Source organism: Rhinolophus sinicus, chromosome 4, assembly GCF_057876585.1.
Source record: "Rhinolophus sinicus isolate RSI-liver-muscle chromosome 4, RSI-T2T, whole genome shotgun sequence".
Classification (NCBI taxonomy): Eukaryota; Metazoa; Chordata; class Mammalia; order Chiroptera; family Rhinolophidae; genus Rhinolophus; species Rhinolophus sinicus.
In genome coordinates this window covers 91,330,433-91,354,081 of record NC_142504.1, presented here as the reverse complement: position 1 = coordinate 91,354,081, position 23,649 = coordinate 91,330,433, and the positions used below count along the sequence as shown (strand labels likewise).

The following is a 23,649-nucleotide window of genomic DNA, read 5'->3' as shown; positions in this document are numbered from 1 at the left end:
CATGAGCAATGAAAACTCAGCGAGGTTCACTGATTTGCTGCAAACATGGGGAACTATAGCTCAAACCTGGATATGCTGATAGCGAAAGTAGTACATTTCCCATTCTGGGAAACTGGCATGTCATTTTATGGATGCTCTCAGAACAGAACTGCAGAAGGGCAATTCAAAGAGCTCAGAACACTCATGGTGCTCACTAATTTAAGTCTAGGAATCATGCTGATTCCATGATATATTCTTCCACCTGAGTATTTCCGTTAAGACTTGTGGGGGGAAATCTTGGGAAAAGTTAAACAAGATCAGCCCAAAAGAAAAAAAAAATAATAATAATAAACAAATTTTCACTTGAAAAGAGACTGAGAACAAACTGCAGAGCCTAAATAGAAAAGTGAAAATTACATGCTAATCATATGCAAATAATGTATGTCCTTCCTATTTCAAACACCTGCATATGACCCTCAGGGATTAAAACTAGCTGAATCCATTGCATTTGGGCACATTCCCTGAGTTGGATTTACTAGTAAAACCAACTCAGGTAAAATTTTATTTATTATTTAGCCAATGAGGATGGTTCCAAGGTCACTAATTAGCAGGTTCAATCTCTCTAAACCCCCATCAAACTTGGATCCAGGGTTCTGGTCTACACCTTGCGTTCCCATCTGTATTTGCTTTGATTTTACACTTGGACATTCATACAGATCCCATCTGTACAATGGTCTCTGCCAACCCAGAAACTGGTCAGTTGTGTTAGGGGGATGGATTCTGGGCCTGAGGATGGCAATGAGGACTGCAGGCAGCAGCATCAGTGTATTAGAGGCCAAGACCAGGAGCCAGAGCCGATATTCAGTCTACTGGGCCTAGGAGTCGGAAGTGCTAGGTGCACGGCAGGTGGACTGATGAGATCGCTGGGCAGCAGCAGTTTGGAGTTGGCAAGGTTGTGCTCACAGTTTGAGTGCAGCAGCCTTATTAGCATAGTTGAAGCAGTGGCTTAATCCACTGGTTTCCTGACAAAATCACTGTCCCACTTTCAAAACTCAAATAAAATCTCAACAGGAAAGCAAGACTCCTGTGTGTGGAAAGGTATTGCTCTTTGACCAAGCACTTTGCTTCCAGTGGGAGAGAGAAGAAGGAGAGGGCATTACTTGCTCCACTAGGTTACCAATGATCCTCTGTTTATGTCAGCTCTCCAACCCACAAAGTGAAAAGAATGGCCTTACCTATATCACAGATATGTTATGAAAATGAGCTAATGTTCGTGACACAGCTTTAAAAAGAACAAACCCTAGTATCTTAGACATTTCTGTTATTAAAAAATAGTATTGGTTTTGAATCTAGACACTTTACTAGAATGACTCTTTTTTTATTGCTCCTGAGAAGGTATTTAAAAGTGATCTCAGTTACCATTAATCTTGCACCATTTACTTCTTGCCCCCAAATTCCAGCAAATATTTGATTTTTGCCTGTTCCCTGATTGTAATACTTTGTATATTTTCCTGCTTTCGTGCTTTTTTTTTTTTTTTTCTGTCAGGATAATTTCTTGCCTTTTATGTGTCTAAGTCAGAACTTTACCCATCTCTTCAAATCCCATCTTAAGTATTATTTTCTTCATGAAAAATCAGTCTCCTCTTGCTACTTGAAACTTTGAAAACACAATCTCTGAATTTTGTTATGCTACAACCTGCCTCTTCTTTACAATAGAGTCATTGATGTCCTTGAATTATTCCTTTTTACAGATTTTAATCTTCTTTTGGGCAAGATACCTATAAGGTCTAGGGAAAGCCTACACTCATGTTCTTCAATAGATTTTGTCTGTATGACCCAAGGACTAACCCTGGACTCTTTCTTCACAAATTTCCCTTGGTAAAATATATAAGCAAATCAAATATGTACTCATGGTTCTGAAGTGCAGCAGAAATTTCATTTTTTGCTTTCTTTTTCTGAATAAAAGTGGGAGTTATTCCTGAAATAAAAATCTTAGTAAGACATTTACCGACACTGAGAAAACTGGCAGAAAAAGTCCAGCAGAGGGCTTCTTCCCATGTAACCTTAGTGCCCACAGTGAAGTGGGCAGCCTATAAGATTCAGAAACAAATCCATCTTACTCACTTGGTAAGAGAAGTTACTCAAATCTCAAAACACAATCAATAACTGATGTATATGAAACCCCATAGAATATTTCTGGTACCAATATGTGTTCAATCTATGCTAAACTGAAGACAAAAGAAGAAAGGATAGTAAGCATGCCTTTCATATACCATAGTGCTAAATAGGGCAACAGGAGTAATGATGGAGGAAAGACCACCTCCACTGATCATTCCTTCTGGGTTCAGACCCAGGATATACTCACCCTGTACCCAGGGAGTTGCAGAGATGAGTACATACATGTACAGAAGGTCATCATGCCTTTCACTGACAAGTCGGCCAAATTATAGTGGATCATGTCAGCCTGGCTTGGGTTGCCCAAGGGGTAGCCATGCTGTTAGAATCATTTACTATCCCAAGTCCAGTGAGAAGTTGGGAGAATGCAGTGGGAACATTAATTCCATTTTATCTTAGGTAAGCAGTAAGCATCTTCAAATTTTGGACAAAATGATCAACGCACATTTTCAGATTGTCACTAATCACTAACTCATTTGTTCCAATGCCGTCCTAATGAGACACTAGGAAACCTGGTTTCTGGCATTGTGTGGCACTTACAAGGCATGTGACCAAGCCGCTTAACACCCCTATGCCGTAAGACTAGGGTTACCATTTTCCCCTCATTGCTTGTCATAGTCCCTGCTTATTTCTGTTTTCATTGCCTAATTATTAATAGCATCAATTTCATTCTCAAAAGTGTCTACATTTGGACAATAAATTGTACAATCACCCTAATTATCAAATAAGGATTGTGGATCAATGATTTATAAAGTCTTTTGCTCTTGTAGATTTCTATAATTTTAAGTAATTGAAGAAAACCCACGTAAAATGAGACACAATTTATATATGAGGTGTGATCACAAAATACAATTAATGCTGCTGCTGAGTGCCATCCAACAGAAAGGCAGGGATCTTCAATATGGGAAGCGGCACATCGAACCTTAGTAACAGTGTGTGACAAGTTTCAACTTGTTTGGTGCAGTCAGTTGGGTGTGGGCTACAATTGATAGAAGGCATGTTTTAAAGTGTGCCATAAATCATCCTCCATCATGACAGTGCTTTGTGTCACACATCAGTTCTGGTATATGGGAATTTCTGTCAAATAAAATCATTACTGTGTGTCCTCGTCCACCTCATTCACGGGATCTGGCACTGTGTGACTTCTGGCTCTTCCAAAAAGTCAAAATGACCAGGAAAGGTAAATGTTTTGAATCGATTCAAGGCATCGAGGCAACCATGACAGGGTGACTGAAGACAGTCACAAAAGAGAACTTCCAGAACTGCTTCAGAAAGTGGCAAGAATGATGGCATAAGTGTGTTCAAAGTGAAGAGGAGTATTTTGAGGGGGATTAATGGCAATGTGTCCTTTTAGTTTAAAATTCACCATATTTTTTGATAACACCATATATAGAGAGTGCCAAAAATGTAAATGCATTTTAAGAAAGGAAAACTGTATTAAAATTGTAATACTCAATACATACCAATAACAAAAGATGAATACAACTCACATTTGACTTCTGCAATTACAAAAGTTGCTCAAAGTGGTCACCATCAGCGTCCAGACAATTCTGATCACGGTGAACACTGCTTGAGCAATGTTGACCAAAGTGTATACTTGTGTACATTTTTTGTCACCCCCATTACACACACACACACACACACACACACACACACATATTTATATAGTCAAATGGCATACTGTAGTCACATTTTTGTATTCCATATGTAATAACTCTCAAACACCTTTACAGAGTTATACTTAATTCACAGAGCTCATTGATATCTCCAGTACTGTACCAATGTTCTTTGATAGATGAGAACAGGCAGACAACTTTACAGATTAATGTAAAATTTTATCCAAGTATACATATTCTTTCTTTTTGCTTCTTCTGGTCTGTGAAGAAAGGGAGTGCTTTTCCTTCTGAAAGTCTTATCTTTGGGAGTCCACTGGGCTTCAGTCTTCTTGAAGTAATGTTCTCAACAAAATAAAATTTATAACAGCAATAAATATAAATTTAATTTGTGGATAAGAGTGAGAGCATTAAAATAAGAAGGGTTGCTGTGGGTAGAGGCAGGTAACCAAATGCTACTGAATGAAGGAGAGATAAATGTTTAAATAGGAGAAAAATGGGAGAATACATTCAGATTTGCTAGGTCATATCCTTGGCTTTTGGTATTTGTCACATGTTGTGACAGCTGTGCCTCAGAGTATGACTTCTGGAAATAGGCTATTGTATTTGTTTAAAGAGGTATTCATAGGCTTCTTCAATATACTCCAGATAGATATGTCAGGAACCATTGAGAAAAGAAATCTGAGGAAATGATAAGGCCAAGTTGTGAGTTAACACCCTCTCCCCCTCACATACACATAACGTACCCCCTAGCATGGTCTTTGAACATGCGTTTTAATGGGTGACAGGCTTTAGTAAATTGAGAGGAAAAGTAATAGCAAAGATAATGATGTATGGTGTCTTTAAAAGTGTTTTGACTTTAGCCTGTGTCTTTGTCTCTTAGATTGCTCTGTTTAATGATGTTAAATAATCTCAAGCATGCTTTGAAGTTGGGTAACCCTCAAAGCTCTTCTTCTGAATAGCTTTGAAGTTAGATTCTGAAAAGCCTCAAATTGAAGTATAATTCAGGAATCTAAACGTGGTACATATACATCTCCAGTCACTGTAACATGAAAAGCATTCAGGCAAAGCTGCATCTGAGAAGCACAAAGCCAAATGGGCAGTTGAAAAGTTTGCCTGTGGAGATGACCACTTTTAATATGTCAGATTAATATTTTCCTAATTTTATTTATTATTGAAAGTAAAACCATTATTATGTTAAAGTATGTGTTGATATTGTCTCATTTTTTTGAGAATTATAAATAAAATAATACTATACCCCCACTTTGACCAGAATAAAACAAAACCTGAATGTAAAAAATAATTAGTGGTAGGAGAAATGGTGAGGGTTTAAATCCACGTGACTTCAAGATTTCAATTTCCTAAAAAGTAGAAATTAGGTAACATGTATATTCTTGCTTTGTGCCCAGCACAGCATCTTATAAACTCTAACTTCTCCTATTCTCTCCAACCGAGGAGACACAGGAAGTCACAGAAGCCATTCATCTTATAGAGGAAACTGCTGTTGGCGAGACTTTTGTGGACACTCTTTAGGAAAATCCAAAGAAATGGAAATGAGTTTACACCCTTTTGTAACCCAGACTGAAAGTACTAAAACAGAGCACAAGAGCTGAACACAATTTGGCATATCCATTAAAAAAATACATATATATGAGGAAATACATATCATCATTAAGTACATAAAAGGGGGTCAAATGCTTTAGTAATGAGGGTAATGAAAATAAAACACAAAGCAGAGTTATATTTAATGCCATTTAATTGTCAAAAATAATGTTTATATTACCAAATGTTGAAAGAGCAACAGGATCTTTTAAACACTGCTGGTGGGTATATAAATTACTGTGTTTTCCCAAAATAAGACCTAGCCAGACCATCAGCTCTAATGCTTCTTTTGGAGCAAAAATTAATATAAGACCTGGTCTTATTTTACTATAATATAAAACTGGGTCTTATATAATATAATATAATGTAATGTAATGTAATATAATATAAGACTGGGTCTTATATTAATATTTGCTCCAAAAGATGCACTTGAGCTGATTGTCCTGCTAGGTCTTATTTTTGGGAAATCAACTACTTTGGAATACAGTGTGATATTATTGTGTAAAATTGAACATTCATATAACCTACAACCCTAGCAATTTGATTCTTTTGTATAAACCCAGGGGAAAATAATTGCACATATTCACCAGAAGATACACAACGTAATATTCCTCACAGCATTATTTATAGGAGCAAACATCTGGGGAAAAAAAAAACACACACAAATTCTCATCAAGGGAACAGTAATATAATTTGTTGTATACCCTGTTTCCCCAAAAATAAGACCGAGCTGGATCATCAGCTCTAATGCATCTTTTGAACCAAATTAATATAAGACCCGGTATTATATTATGTTATATTATATTATATTATATTATATTATATTATATTATATTATATTATACTTACTACATCAAAGACCCAGTCTTATATTATAGTAAACTAAGACCCAGTCTTATATTAATTTTTGCTCCAAAAGACGCATTAGAGCTGATTGTCCAGCTAGGTGTTATTTTGGGCGAAACACAGTAGTACAGTGGAATAGAATATATCTGTGAAAATGAGCTACAGTCACATACTTCAATTAAAAACAAATTATTTTCAGTTATAGTTGACATTCAATATTATCTTATATTAGTTTCAAGTGTACAGCATAGTAGTTATACATTCATAGAATTTATGCAGTGATCCCCCTCTGATAAGTCTACTACCCATCTGGAACTATACATAGTTGTTGCAATATTACAGACTATATTCTCTATGATGCACTTTATATCCCCATCATTACTTTGTAATAACCAATTTGTACTTCTTAATCCTTTCACCTTGTTCACCCAGCCCCCCAACCCCCTCCCTTCTGGCAATCAGCAGTTTGTTCTCTGTATCTATGAGTCTGTTTCTGTTTTGTTTGTTCATTTATTTTGTTTTTTTAGGTTCCACATATAAGTGAGATCATAAGGTATTTGTTTTTCTCAGTCTGACTTATTTCACTTAGCATAATACCCTGTAGGTCCATCTACATTGTCGCAGATTGTAAGATTTCATTCTTTATCACATGCCACAATTTGAGTGAATATACTTAATAAATATATTGACTGAAGAAGTAAATTCCCAGAAGTATATATTCAGAAGTTAAGAAAATAGCTAAGGCTAAAACTTATACACGCAAACACTCACACACATACTCACGAGTTATGATAAAAAAAATACAGTGAATGTTTAAATAAAAAAAAAAAAAATTATTACAATAGAAGACACATTGCCAGTAATCCCCCTCAATATACTCCCCCTCACTTTGAACACGCTTATCCCATCATTCTTGCCACTTTCTGAAGCAGTTCTGGAAGTTCTCTTTTTTGAGTGTTTTTAGTTGCCCTGTCCTGGCTGCCTCAATGTCCGGAATCAATTCAAAACGTTTACCCTTCATGGTCATTTTGACTTTGGGGAAGAGCCAGAAGTCGCATGGTGCCAGACCCAGTGAATAAGGTAAAGGAGGACACACTGTAATGTTTTCATTTGACAGAAATTGCCATATACCAGAAGTTATGCGTGACACAGAGCATTGTCATGATGGAGGATGATTTATGGCACACTTTTAAATACACCTTCTCTCAACCATAGCTCACACCCAACTGACTGCACCAAAAATGTTGAAACTTGTGACACATTGTTATTAGGTTTGAAGCACAGCTTCTGTATTGAAGATCCCTGCCTTTCCATTGAGTGGCACTCAGCAGCAGCATTCACCATATTGTTTAATCTCAACTCCTACGCATATGTATGACATGTTTAATCTTAGCTTTCTGTGTGTGTGTGTGTGTGTGTGTAATGTCTGTAAATACACACTCTCTGGGATCTTGTATTTCACCACTGGAATATCATCTTTGTGTGTCTTATGAAAGTTTCAGCCTCCTAGAAGACCGTTAATATGCACAGTCCCTGGGATGAAAAACATACAATGCTTTTAGAAGGAAGTGACATTAGGACAGCCCAGAGAAAGCAATGTCTTGCTGGAATAAGGCAGACAGTCATTTATGGGGTGTCCATGCCCCAGAACATTAGGCCAAATCCAGTGTAAAGAAAGTTGGAAAGGTATCATAGTCAACCATTTTCTCTATTTTTATTCTCCCTAGAGCTGCACCACAACATGGCTTTAAGAGATGAACTTGGATATACTTCAGCAGTCCAATCTTTCCCCACCAGGGTGAGCCAGGCCATTTCCCTATTTTGGTGCTTAACCTAATTTGGAATCTTTCTCTGCAAAATGCCTTTACCACCTGCCTGAGGTGAAAGGAACAAAGCTCATGCCAACTGACAGGAATGTTTTGTGCAAGGCTGAGTTAACAGGGCAACCTTACATTATCTTTTGCTGAATAAGGAGATTTTTCCCAACAGTGAGGGCTGCAAATGTATTTTTCTTTATTCTTTTAAATGAAACTGAGGTTACAGAGAGCAGCCAAAGAAGGAGATTTCACACATTGGGAATTACAGTGATGTTCTTATATCCTGAAGAATGAAGGGATACACAGGAAAGGAAAGTGTGTTCTCTCTGTAGAGCATTACTAGAAAATCACACAAGCTCCTCAGTGGACTATTTTCTATGGAGCTAATCATTTCCATGTGATAGCAGCCATGTTATTACTTCCCAATCTTCAATGTGAACAACTCCTCATAACTCTGCTGGACCATTGCAACAGTCTTTACACCCCCATACCTAAAATACAACCTTCACTTTGTCACCAAACTTATCTTCTCCCCCATCAAATACATCATGTCTCTCTAGGGCTCAAATACTCCCAGGGTCTCTCCAGCACCAACAAAATAATGCTTGAAGTTAATTTGAGATTGAAATTCTTCTACACACAGGCCCCTGCTCACCTTTATAAACCAAAGCCCAGCTATTCTCTTTACAAGCACTCTTCTCTGGCTAGACCTCTGTGTCTAGTCAATTCTATGGACTGACATTGCTTTGCCCATTCTACTGTTTAATCATGTAATTCCCCCAATAGAATATATGTCTTTTATAAAATCTTAGCTACCCTTTATATCTTCCCCCTCTTCCCTAAAATCTTCCTGATTACTTCAGTATGTCCCACTTTGCCTTTCTCTATATCTTTTGCATTATTTATGGCTAAGAGAAATCCACACTATACACTATGTCATAATACATCTTGACTTATTGTATGTGTCAAGTGTGTTCATTTTATTCATTTAATTAACTAGTGTGACTAGATTATTACTTACCAAAATTCAATTCCTGGGTATTAGGCTGATTTCTCTGCCCCCCACCAAAAACTGGTGCTATGGCTGTGTTCATACTGATATTCAAAAATGATTTTGTATTAATTTAAACCATCAAGAAAAATAATTAAATGAAAATCATCTCCATTAGATGCTCTATAAAATTCACACTGACAAGAAAGATCAATTACGGGTGGATTTTTTTTTTTTTAAATCATTGATGTTTTCAGCTTCAGGACAAGTAGCACAAAGGATGCTGTAGTATATTGAATAGTACCCATACAAAAATGCGTGTCCACTCACAACTTCAGAATATGACCATATTTGTAAATAGTGACTTTGCAATTGTAATTAGTTAAAATAGGATGAGTTCACATTGCCTTACTGTAGGCTCTACATGCAATGGCTTATATCCTTATAAAAAGAGATAAAGGACATACTGAGACACACGCAGGGAAGAAGGCTACATGACAATGAGGCAGGAATTAGAGTAATGGAGCTACAAGACAAAAAGCCAAGGATGATGGAGAGCCACCAGAAACTAGGAAGAGGCAAGAAAAGATTCTTTGCTAGAGGCTTCAAAAGGAGCATGGCCCTGCTGACATCCTGATTCCAGACTTCCAGGCTCCAGAAATGTGAGGAATGAATTTCTGTGTTTAAAGCCATCCAATCTGTGGTAATTTGTTATGGCAGATCTTGGAAACTAAACAGATGCTGAGTGTTATATTAAGTGTCCTGAATGTGAGTGAGGCATATTTTTAAGAACAGAGATTTTAACAGTAGCTGAAAAACAGTATTGTCAGGGAAACTCTCTTTCTATAGAAATTTTTAAAAATAGAAGAGCTTGTCATTTTTCTGGGATGGTTTTGCTGTGATCCTACTTCAAAGAAGGTGAATGAACCAAGTGACCTTTGAAGATCTTCCCCAATCCTTTGATGCTAGGATTTTATGAACTCTACTCACTTGATAATCTGGGCCAGCTTTACTTACACTTTTATATTTCCAGAACAGTTCTCCATCTCAAAATTTCTACTAGAGGCAAATAGATTCCTCCACAGCCCCCTTCCCTCCTCTTTCTACACATATACACGAAAGCACGGCCATATCTTTGTTCATACTGATATATTTGTTACTAATATCCTTTGAAGTATGCCCCTATTAAGGTTCCTTTATGCTGCTTTTGTTCACTATTTTAGGAGACATTGCTTGACAAGATTTTTGTTTGTTTATTTGTTTCTTTTCTTCTTTTTATCTAGGGTGATTTAAAGTGTTCCATCAGACTAGATAGTTCCAACACACTTAGTCAGTTTGGGCTGCTATAACAAATTACCATAGACTGTGTGGCTTATCAACAACAGAAATTTATTTCTCGCTGTTCTGGAGACATGAAGTCTGAGATAAGGGTGACAGTATGGATGAGTTCTGGTGAGAACCAGCTTCTTGGTTGGTAGATGGCTGCCTTTTTGTTATATTGCAACATATCAGAGGGTAGAGAAAGTGGAAGCAAACTCTAAGGTCTCTTCTTATAACAACATTCTTATAATCCCATTCATGAAGATTCTACCCTCATGACCTCTGTAACTCCCAAAGGATCCATCTCCTAATACGATCACATCAGCGGTGAGGATTTCAACATAAGAAGTTTGCAAGGACACCTGCAAACTTCAGTCCATAACAGTGGTTATTTCTTAGAACTGTTGTATTATGGGGTCATGATGGGGTAGGTTGAAGTAATAAACAACCCAAAATTACAGTGGGTTAAAACAAATTGTTTCCCTTTCACTTACCTAACTTTGAGTCAATTAGAGGCTCAACGGCACATCTTACTCATTCAAGATGGCACATCGATGAAGCTCCAACACCTAGAACTCTTTGAAAGTTGAAAGGAAATATAGGTAATCATGTACTGGTTCTAAAGTCTCCTCCTTCAACATGAAATGCATCACTTAACATCACATTTATTTGGCCTGAGCAAGTAACATGTCCATACCTAACTTCAAAAGGGAATGGAAATGCAATACTACCATGTCTTTAGAAGGAGAACTGTAAATATTGGTAAACAGCATAAACAATGACCAGCATTCCAAGCCACAATTCAGATACTTTGTTATTTGACTTTATATATAGCATAATAGGTGCTCAGATACAGCATACTCCTAGTCTTAAAGGAATCAATATCCCAGCTAAGAAAATGATCAATTCTCTTAGAGGGAGGACTCACAGATATGGACAAGTAGACCCTGCAATGAAATTAGAGCTATCCAAAACTTAAGTAGACATCTCAAGATGAGGACTAAAATGGAGAATGTTCTGGGTAGATTGGCAGAAAAAGTAGAAGTCCAAGTCAAGAGCCATGGAAGCACCTAACTACAAAAGGGAAGTTCCTGAAATATTTGGGTCTGGGGAGGAGATAATGGGAAGTTAAATGTGACTAGAATATCAGTATCAGGAACACCGTAGCAGTTAAAATAATTATTTCTATTCTCAGATTCCTATGTTTGCATTTTTGCTTTTAGTTCCGCATGCCAGTCCCTATCTGACTGTGATCCTGACTTCTCACCTGGAATCTCTTTATCAGTCCTCTCCAGGTTGACCCTACCTAGATCACTACTTCATCCCACAGGGCAGGGAATAAGATAAAGTAACAAGGCAACGAGGGTGTAAAACGTAGAGAGATACCAACTCTCACATGCTGACCTTATATTTGCACAAACCAGGTAATAAGTGCCTCCTTAAAAGTGAAGCATCAGGAGAGTGTGCAATTAAAAAACAAAAAGAAAGTTTAAAAAATGTAAAGCATAAAATAGAAATGCATTATTTCTGAGTTGCCAATTCATGTAGACTCAGAGAAATCTATCTAGAACACCTACTAATCCATACATTCGTTTCTGGAGGGCTGGTTATTCTCCATTTGCACCTGCTCCCTGCAAACACAAACACGTCTATATACATGTCCGCCCCACCCTGTGTTCCTACAGTGTGCCACTCCTTCCATATTTCCAGTTCCCAGTGGGTACCACTAGCAATATTGCCTCCCCTAAAGTCCTTTGGCCTTAAAGATGGGTTGCTACTCTCCAAGTGCCTGAAATTGTTGTTAATCTCTGAGTGCCTTACTATCTTCTCTTTGCCCCTAAACCTGTCCCCACCTCTATAAAACGTCCTTCCATTCGTGTCATTTGAACCTGGAGTGAATTCTGTGTCCTCATGAGACTCTGACTAATAGAATCTGTTGAATCCAAACTTTGTCCGTAGTACAGAATTGATGCATTTGCGTATTTTCCATTGGTAAAATGTAAGGGAAAGGACAGAATCCTGTTGTACTTATCCAGCTTGATTCATGTAGAATTTTGCCTGAAGCGAGTTTCTAGGTAGATCACATTTGTATCATCAATTAGTATACTATTTTCCTGATTTCAGTATTATGGAGAGGTCTTTCTTTCATCTCACCCTTTAAGATAGCATGCAGACCCAAGACTTAAAAATAAAAAAAAAAAAAGAAAATTAAGAAACTCATGCTTTCCTCAATACCATTTTGAAGTTTCTCAAGAGAGACAATAAGGCTGTTTCCCTGGTGATGAAAACCCTCCAAAAAGTTTATAAAGGAAACAAATTCCCCTTGGGCAGTAATCAGTGGTCAGACAGTATCTGACAAGCACAGCGGAATTTTAGCTATGGCTCTAGGGCTGTTCTTAGTTCTGGTCAATTCCTTTGCTAACTGGGATATGAAAGGAACCCAAGTGAAAATAGTCCAGAGGAAAAAAAAAAAAGAAAGATAATGTAAAACAAACTCATTATATCTGAAATATTAAGCTTTTCCCTAGAAGATTTCCTTCTTTTTGCCCTAGAGCACTTGAAAGTTTTGAAGATCCATTAAATGTAAAGTCAAAATAATATTTTACATAACACTTATTTTATGTTTAAACGTTTGCTACAATGAAACTGGAGCTATAGCAAACTTAAAGCAGCAAAATAAACTGCAGATGCCCCATAAAAACATATAGGCAGTAGCCAACTGATACAGGCAAATACGCTTTAAGGTATGCGACAACTGACTTGCATTAACACCTAAATTCTTTCTGCCTCATTCTGGAGTTCTCATGCGGTAGTAGCATCCCTTCCTACACCTTTTCCTCCAAAAAGAATAGCAGTCCTACTTCCGGACTAATTAGAATGGTTTATAATTAGATTTTGGGCCTGTAGGAAGGGATTAATCTCTGTAAGAGGTGTCGGGAGATTCAGCAGCTTCTGTTAGCAAGGGTATTCACGCCAGCTTTTATTTATTTTTATTTCGAGTTTCATTTAATAGGAGGCTTCCTTCCATAGATTCCCTTTTGATGTCAGGATTAAAGTGAATCTTCACATTCACTCCCTCTTGTTCACACAAATTTTAAAGTAAATTTTCAATTTCACTTCTCTCCACACGTCAATCTCCAGGTTTAGATTAGCCACTGAAAGCCTCAAGATTAAGAATCTGCTGATTTTCATATCTTCATCCCAAAACAAGTAATTTGGGTCTGCCCCCCTGCTTCCCTTCATCAAGTGTATTGATTTTGTGCAAGAGACTCAGCCAGATGTTATGGGGTATGAAGAGTAGGGGTTTACAAAATCACTGAAAATGTAATTAATTAATAAGAATGTATCAATATCAATCTCAGCTTGAACTGGGCATCAGGGTCATCATAAAAGGCATGAATGATTAAATGACATATGAGCTCTATATACAGTAAGAAATCTACTTGCAGAGGAAATTGTTCCAATAAAGCCCCTGCCACCAACCAGACCTTTGATTTGGGGAAGTCTTTTTTCTCGTGAATACAGTAAATAACATTGTTTCTGTGTTTTTTTCCTGGTTTAAAAGTTGGTGGTTCTATGATTATTTTATACCATGTATCTTGGGGATGAAGTGGACTTTGTAATTTTTACTTTGGCGATACGGCCACCCTCTCAATAAAGAGGTTGAAGTAAGGGAGGTTAGCTTTTAACATAGAAAGCCCGTTCTAACAGAGTCACTTCTTCTCTCCCTCCTCCTAGAGTTGATAAAGTACATAAACAGAATTTTTTTGTGAGAACCATTCCTCATTTTGTATTTTAAAAATACGGAACTAAAAGTTTTAGCTAAATGAGCCATCTATTACTGAAATTGTATTAGGTAGAAGTGAAAGTTTTAGCGCCCATGGTTTTTCATACTCCAATTCCTCTGGACTCAGTTCCTTCCATCAGAATGACAGGAAAGAGGACATAAGCTCTCATAACCAACTCTCATCCCCGGATTACAGCAGTTTATATCATGCTTCATGACTCAGACCTGTATTCTGCTGCTGTGACTAGACTTATACTCAGAATTAAAGTGAGATAGAAATATGGAATGGGATGGGTGGATGGAGGAGGATGGATGGTCCGATTTTAAAACAATGAACTCGTATATACCTTGACAAAGTTTCTCCTCATAGTAGGTCATTGGCCTGTCTCCCTTCTACTGTACCAGCTTAAATTCCAATATATCTTATCTGTCCTTAAAAGTTCAGTGTAAATTCTTCCTTTTCAAAACCAGTTCACTGGGACCTAAAACTCCCGATTCTTAAAACAGACATGGTCTCTCCTATGAGTAAATAAAGTGGCTAGAGGCATATGCTCATCAATCAAATATCCTGGCCTCACACCCTAGCAAGCCTGTTACCTAGCTGTGTCCTTGGACATGTTACTGAAACTGACTGTTTTTCCATCTGTAATTTGGGATAATAGTATTATCTAACTTAAAGGGTTGTGGTGAAAATTAAATGGGTAATACTTGTAACTCACACCAAATAAAACCTGGCACACAGTAAACATTAAGCCTCCAAAGGTGTGAGCTATCTTTACTGGACACTTAATACTCCAAGTTATGTACTATATAACTTGACTGTAAACTCCTTAAAATCTGTTTCTATATTCGTACTTCTGCATATCCCTTCCAGTACCCAGTACAGCACCCTGTACATAGAAGACACTAAGCAATTCTTAGCAATACTGAACTTGTTTCTCTAAGGCAGATAGTAAATTAAAGATGAATAAATAGTTGAATAAGTTTTGAAAATGTAGCTCAGAGTTATACCGATTGACTTGGAGATTAGATTAGACCAAGATTGTGTATACCTCCATCTGAATTGCCCCATTGGGAGCTATATTCTGTGTCCCTCCCCCTACCCCCTGACTCACTGTAGTTGTGCCCCATATGGGAGAGAAGACAAAAGAACTCAAATTTGGCCCTGGCCCACAAATGTCTATGTTAAAACATATACATACTCATATTGTAGTTTCCACATAATGTCCTCCTAATAAGTATGCCAGCCTGAGAGTCATCTGTTTTACCCACATTTTTGGCAGTAAACCCACAGAAACACAGCAATGTGTCAATACTTCTTGGCCTGTTGCAATATTTTTCTTCCAGGCAGCACAAAAAAACATGATAGTCACTTTTTTGAAAGGCCAGAGTCCAAATGAAATTTCCATGAAGATCCCCTGATTTTAAGTATGCATATTCACCCAAAAAGCTAGATAAACACCCAGTCTTGGTGTCAGCCCTAGACAACTGTGGCACCAACCTCAGGGAACTGTCACTCTCCCTTGATGACCGTGGCTCAAATCTGCCTTAGAAAACAAAAGAAGAGCATTTGCTTTTACACAGTACACATTCAATCAAGCTTTAACTCCTGAATTACATGGTCCCAGCTTCTGGAACTGACTTCTGTCAAAGTGGCCAGAGAAACCACATGATGGCCAAAGTCTGGAAAGCACAGATAAGAGGAATGAAGCAAGTGGGATGAGGCTGACATACACTTCTCACTATAGATAACAAGTAGTGATTCAATGTAATGAAATGCTCTATTTTATAGATGCACTCCCCTAGACAGACAAACAGACGCGCAGATACACACACACACACACACACAAACCCCTTCAAAAACTGAAGGCTGGAGACAGTTGGTTCCCAAAAAAAATAATAATGACTGCTGTTTTGTAAATTATAATTAGATATGAGACATTTACGCATTTTATCTCCAAATCTTAGGACAACCTTCTAGGAAGGTGATGCTGTCTTTATTATATGAGTGTGCCAATAAAGCTCAAAGAGCTTGCCGAAGCCACAATTCTGGCACATGGCAAATACAGGTGCCCACTCAGGCAGCTTCTGCCCAGATAGATCTGCATCCCACTTGGCGCTTTCACACGAGTCATTCTTTTACTTTCATTGTCTGTGATTTACAGATCCACTCACGCTAGTAAGCAGCCATTCAAATACCTCAGGGACCATAAAACCATTTCAAAATACTTTACTATTCAAACTTTTGTCCAGAGCACTGTCATTTGGAATCGACAGAGAGCAAAAAATCTGGCTCTCTCAGATGATAGGTGATAGATGATAGAGAGAGAGAGAGAGAGAGAGAGAGAGAGAGAGAGAGAGAGAGAGAGAGAGAGAGAGAGAGAAACTAGATAGAAATGTTGATATATACCTCTATCATCTATCTGTCTACCTATCTAATCTATTTAACTATCTAAAATTGTTCATTGCTTGTTTTGAGTATTATAATCTATTTCATCACCAAGACTATAAACTACTTGCATTCCTCTTTCATACGACATGGAACAACTCAGATGATTTCCATGTACATTTCATCTTGTTTCCAAAATTGGTTTATATATTATATAATAACAAAGTGTCCCACAATAGATGTAGCTTTTTGTTGAAATAATCTCAGTAATCCCTTCAATATTTTAGTGATATTTACTTTTTGATTGGGGTTCTAAGTGAGAAAAAGTAAGCTCCTGAAGTTACAGAAACAAGGGTTACAAAGAGAAAAAATAAATAATAGGAGCACATAAGGTAAAAATAGAATATAGTGTAAACATACTTAAATGAGCAAGACCCAGTGAAAATTATCCCAGATTAGAGAAAAAGCTAGCAGAAGAAACATCAGAGCTGTTAGCAATTTGTGAGAACTGGTATAGGACAGGTGAGGCAAGGCAAACAGGGTACTACATTTATTCAGATGAGGGCCTGAGCAGAGAGACAATGGTGAATGTAGTAATAAACTTGGGAATGCTGTGTTCCTAACTAGCGAATCACTCCACTAACCAATAAAGACATTTTTTTCTTAATCACTTTAAATGAAATAAAACATATTTAATTTAATGCAAAATAGTCATCCACACTTCATTAAATAGCCACAATGATAAAGTTTTTTTGCATTTAATGTTTTTCATTACTGTTACTGTTGTTTCTTAACAGTCCTTAAGAAGTGACTAAGGGCAGTTCCAAAACATTGATAATAATCAGTAGCAGCTGACACTAGTATAGTACTATAGAAACATAATATTCAGAAAAAGATTGGACTGTTACACAGATGTAAAATAAACATGTTAAAGTTTTGAGGAAACTAGGCAGATATTAGAACCAGTTCAAAGGGAAAGTTACACACACACACACACACACACACACATACACACATTTATATGGAATAAAGGAATTGAATTGAAAATGAATGTACACTGGTTTTTCCACAAAGGGGAGTAAAGGTCAGTGAAACTCTATGGAAAAGACACAATTTGCCTATTGGTTACTAACAATTAACAAAGAGGTACAAAATAGTTCAATATAATGAACAGGGCTAAAATCAGACAGTTCAGAAAGGTGTGATGTAGACAATGCATACTCTTCCAGGATAGTACAAGTGTACATTATAGTACATTTTTTTTCAATAGTCTCTTTCATTTGATCAAAAAGGATCTCAAATATTTTTCTGGATTACAAAATACCGATCTCAGTCGATTTACCCTGATTATTGATGTAGGTGCATCAAGGGTGTTAATCTTCCATATAGGTCTTTGTGTATTTGCTTTGCTGGAATTTTATCTGAGATATTTCAGACTGGATTTTTTTTTTTTTTTTGAGGTGAACGTTTTGTTTTAATTAAATTTATTGGAGTGACATTGATTAATGACATTATGCAAGTTTCAAATGTACAATTCTATGATACACCGTCTATATATTGCATTGTGTGTTCACCACCCAAGGTCAAATCTCCTTCCATCACTACATATTTAACCTTCTTTACCCTCTGCATTCCCCCTTTCCCCTCTGGTAACCACCATAGTGTTGTCAGACTGGCTTTTTAATAGTATGTTCAGGCTAGAAAGCCAAGCCAAGAAACTCTACTGGATTTCACCTACTGTACCTATATATTGGATGAATGCCTCACTTTGCAAGGTTGCATAATATTCCAAGCTTCTTGGTCCAGCCTAAAAGTGAACTTACTCAGTCACTTTTAAGGTTGGGAACTCTAAAAGCCAGATATCAGGCCAATTTTCCAAAGGAGCTTTGTTAACTTCTACAAAAAGGCAAACTTAGTTATTTAAAAGTGGCTGGCCATCGCTGATTAAGTGAGCGTCATCGTCAAATATGACATTCCAGAAAAAGACTTGGCTACATAAACCAATGTTTCCAATTATATCCTGGAGACGGATAGTAAATTCTTAGCTAATCTATGCAAATAACTATATTGCCATGAATGTAATACTCAATAAGAGATTCCAATCATGCATGGAGACAAAGAATAAGAAAACAGTGCTACCTAATATCATAAGGCAAAGCAGCATCAGAACTCTCATAAATAGAAAACATGTCTGGGAGAGTTAGGGCACTGACATATCCCTAGGAACCATACAATGTCCTCATATTAACAACAATATCCCCATGAAAATTTAACCTAGGAACAGAAGGACATCTCTTCAGATTTGACATCTCCATAAAATTCATTAATGTTAACATATCAAATAAATCTATTTTTGGCACCTCTCATTTATAAGGTAGAATATATCTATGTGATTTTTCAGGAACCCTCTGGGAAATCTCAAAGATAATTTTTAGTGTGAAAAATATGACAGTTGTGTTTTCTTTTATTTCATTTTACATTTAGGATTCAATTTTAGGAAGGCCAATTTTTTTTTTTTTTTTTCTTAACTGTTGTCAGGAGATTTAAGCATGTAAGATAGAAATAACACTTGTTTACTCATTTGAACATGACAATAAAACATTTTAAAATAAACATAAAAAGTAGCACGACTGTAAAGAACTGTAGCTCTTTCATTAATGAGGTACCTTTGTTGTTGTTTTCAAATAATCAAGGACATAATAAAACCAACACAAAGCACAGAAAATTATTCTAGTAAAACACAAAAGCTGTGCAGATTACACAGAATGACATACAGAGGCCAAGGCAACCCACAGTAAATGAAAAAACACACACAAAACAAACAAACAAAAAAAGCCCATCAAAACTGAGCAAACTTTGCCAAGATTTTATCACATTTCATAGCTTTTTTACACTCATTTTTTGTACCCACTATATTCCAAAGAAACAAAAATTCCTTTTCTATGAACCTTCTACAACTTTTTACATCCATTCGGGTTTTGTCCTGCACCAATCTCTTGTTATTCTGGAACAAACATTCACATTAATTTAGAACAAAACTATGTATTCTCTTTTTCTCTTACTAAACAAGAACGTATCTTGTCACTTCGTACACAAAGTTGTATCTTTCTGCCACTATTACTCCTAGTAAACTCTCATTTACTTCTAATAACTATAACGTTTAAAGTAACTTCTATTTCACTAAGAAAAACGGAGTTGGATGATTGTGAATTGTCAGACAAGCAATTTGCAGCAGACTAGCAGAGATCATGCCTACACATAACCTAGCTTTCTACAGCCCTTTCTACACACATCCCTTCGAGTGCAACTTCTCAAAGTGGCAATAATGAACACAGTCATTGACACAAAGATTTAGCCTCTAGGTAGCATATAAAAATGAGAAGCAAACGCACATAAACTTAGAATTGTGCTTAGTAATTAATGTCTAACTTAGAAATGATCTAAGTATTCAATGAATGTGCACTAATTAACTTGATTTAATTAGTACATCCAAGGATGTACCTCACCTAAACATCTCAGAAATTTTCTTCAAGCTGACAACTACAAAGCACAATTACTGTGAAAATAAAATTAATCTTAATGGAGATTCAAAACACAGATTTACATTTTTCATAATCTTGAACATTAAATAGAATTAATGCTAGCTTATTTGATCAGTAACTTGTATCAGTTTAGGAAAAACATACACACAGAGAAGAAAAATGTACACTTGTGTTATATTTAATACTGATAAATCAGAGAACACATAGCTGTTTTCATTAAACCAAAAATATTTAAGTAGTCTCATTTGCCAGACTGATCTAAATTATGTTCCCTTGAATTCTTAAAATATTTCTAAATTGTTTTTTGTAAAAGTACATTTTTCCCCATTTAAAGTATTAAAGTTCAATTGCCTTATTTTCTGGAAATTTTAGAAGTGTTCAGTTTATATAACTGCTTATTTATCTTTATAAGCCAACCAAAACAAGTTCCTTTAAGAGATGTTATAGTCTAATTTATCAATATCATCTGGAAGTAGGAAAGTATTATGCATCTATATAATCAGAGGCAGAGGTTTGAGTTACAGACACTAGAACACACAAAAATAAAGAGCTTCCATTCTAAAATTCAGCTAAGGATCAAGAGTAAATAAAGAACCACGACATTTTACCAGTCTACCATAGACATGATCTTCCCAGTGGAAAAATTCATAGTTGATTGGAGCTCAAAACAGACAAACAGAGAAGGTTTAGAAACTAGGTTCTCTGTCTCATCTAACAGAGACTAGAAATCACCAAATACTCAGATGATAGAATTCAATTTCTAAGCAAAAAGATTAATAAACCAGAGTCTCTGTTGTCTCTCACTCAGCAGAGAGTAGATTTCTATAAAGCATTATTACTTGTACAGAGCTCATCAAATAAGCAGACTATAAAACTAAATTCCCAAACATAAAAAAAGTAAAACACAAAATTATTAGAGAATAAAATTACCATGAGAGAAACAGAGTCATTAAAGTTCTATTACCTCTTTGGAGTTACCTCTGGGAGCTAAGAAAGGATGTGCCTGGGCATAGACCACCTTCAGTGTGGACTCCTCTGGTGAGTAAGATGGCCTGGCTCTGGTAGCTGGATCCATTAGTCATCTTGGTGACTATTGAAAACTATTGAAAAATAATTTTCAGAATTAGGCAAAATCATAACTCTCTTACAGATATAAAAAATGAACATGTGTTAAAGATTTGATATTTCTCATATGAGGGAATAGACATATGTTGTAATCTGTTCAAAGGAAAAGCCAATAAAGCACAGATTTACATTGAATAGAAACTACTGTAGTTGCAAAACTGTTTTTTTTTTTTTTGTCACAGTGGAGAGGGAAGTCAATGGAAATTCTACTGGACAAGATAGTTTGTCTATTTATCAGTTACTTACAATTTATAAAGAGATGTAAATAGTTAAAAAATAATGATGGAGCTAGAATCCAAGGGATCAGAAGGTGTCTTGAAGTATAAGCTCACGTTTATTATTTTATGAGACTTTTATCTACTCAGTGAGGTCTGAGAAACAGCCATTGTTACCCCATTTCATAGATGATAGAACAGAGGAAATAAGGTAAGAGCTCATAAGTATTAGGAAAATAATTTAATCCAGGTGTTCAAACACAACAACTGATGCTTTTTGTCTCTCTGTACTAGGTAAAAGTCTATACTAAACACTGGGGGGGATAATAAGATAAGTGAAATCTCTGGATTGCTAAACTTTGCAAGTTTAAATAATGCAAGCCATACAAACTTTCAAGAGAAAATAAATATAACATAAGCAAATCTCAAATGGCGGTGTTAAAGAACTCCAGAAAGATGTGATCACTTAAAATCTAAATGCATTTTTTTTATCTAGGCACAGTATTTCAGGATAGAGTCTTCAATGTATTTCATACATTTACTTTCATAACAGAAATAGAGAACCAACACAATGTGTTTATACATATACAATCTTACTTTTGACATTAGCCTAATTTTTGGTTTGAGCCTTAGAAATGATCTAGTTAAATAACAGGAACATTTCACTGCAACTACCCAGAAATATGGAGCAGTCATGGCTGCACGTTCAGTTATTTCCGTGAACAGCAGCAAGCCTCCTCTGTCTGACTGAAACATCTTCAGTTTACCCTTAAGTTGGTTCCTCCTATACAAGGTCACACAGTAATAGAAGTTGTTTGACCCAGAGATCACTAAAACTGGCATCCACCAGGAAACAATCCTTGAAGGGTAAGAAACTGTAATCTAGAAAAAAGACTTTAGAATAAGGATTGTGTTGGTTGATAAAGTCAACTTGAATTATCAATGAGCCAGTATTTCTCTAGCTTTCTTCTTCTAAAAATAAAACCTATGTTTCTTTCTTCCATAAGCCAGAGTGTTTTCTGTGCTTCTTTTAGATTTTTGTATGCGGGTATTCAGGGGCTATCATCACAAAGATGGAAAACAAAGGAAGTAAACTGAGAGAGTTGCAAACTACATTTAAAGAAGGCCCAGGGTAAAGAGAACGCATGTAGTGTAAGTGGCTATGAGTAGTGTAAGTAAGTGGAGTGAGTAGGTTGTCCAGCAAAAATGGTGAACTTGTTCAAGATCAATTGAGCTCTGCTACACTGAGAACAGTACTGAGTATCTCTCTACATTTCTCATCTTTCATGCCTTGGTCTTCCTCCACCTTCTGCAGGCGTTCTCTTTATAGTTTCAACATGGCTGTCAATAGCTCCCGGCCTATACTCGTTACACTTCCTCTTTTCTAGTTCAAAAAACATTGTGAAGTTCACTCTGGGGCAGCTCAGATCATGATCACCCCTCTACACCACTCATCACAGCCATTGTTATGAGATATTTTGATCCATTAAGCCAATACTTGTCAATTCTGGAGTTGGTATTTGGGTAAAACCTAGGACAAAAATGAGATGATGGTTTCCCATGGAAACTATTGGTCTTCTTTCCTGGATGGAGAAATGTTGGATGGTGGGCAGATAAGCACCATCCACATCCTCTAAGTTGATTTTAGCGAGCCATGGCAGAAGAGAATGCTCTTTCTCCATATCAGGAGCCATATGTACAAGTCCTGTGGCTATTGCTCAGCAGCCAATGTGAAATCATTCAATCACTGTTTCTTCATCTGACAAATGGAGGTAATGTTTACCTCATCTTGGAAGGAAATAAATCATTTAAAACTTTTTTTTTATAGTGTTTATTTCTATACAAATTATTTATTCTGGTTAAGATGTGGTTGCTTTCTTCCTTCGGCTCTTCTCTCTCAGTTTAAGTAAGCAGACTATGGCTTGTATTAGCATTGCCAGATTTAGCAAATGAAAATAAAGTTAAATATTTCGCCTGTGAACTCTACTTGTGTACATGACTCTTAAAATGTATCAGAGGAGCTCTGAGTGACCTGAAATGACCCTGCCACCTGAGATAGAGTATCTCTGGCCTTCCTATTTCTTCTACCAATGAAATCCTGAGTTTATTTTTGGAAGTGTCTTAGACATTCAGCAGGACTCAAGTATGAGCCTAGGATTTAATCATTTTGATCACTTATTTACTATATTTTTACAATCTGCTGGACACTTTTTGACAAAAGAATACTTAGTGATTGGTTAAAAGACAT

General features: G+C 36.5%; 1 long non-coding RNA gene across 4 annotated transcripts in view; it reads right to left on the bottom strand.

Moving 5' to 3' along the window:
• LOC141573148 (uncharacterized) overlaps nucleotides 1–21,252 on the bottom strand; it is an 89,930-nt gene extending 68,678 nt beyond the window's left edge. For all 4 annotated transcript variants that reach the window (XR_016021166.1, XR_016021164.1, XR_012498760.2 and 1 more), the window contains exon 1: nucleotides 21,026–21,252. This is a non-coding gene — a long non-coding RNA (uncharacterized LOC141573148). The remainder of the gene's footprint in view (nucleotides 1–21,025) is intronic.
• Nucleotides 21,253–23,649: the final 2,397 nt, after the last annotated feature.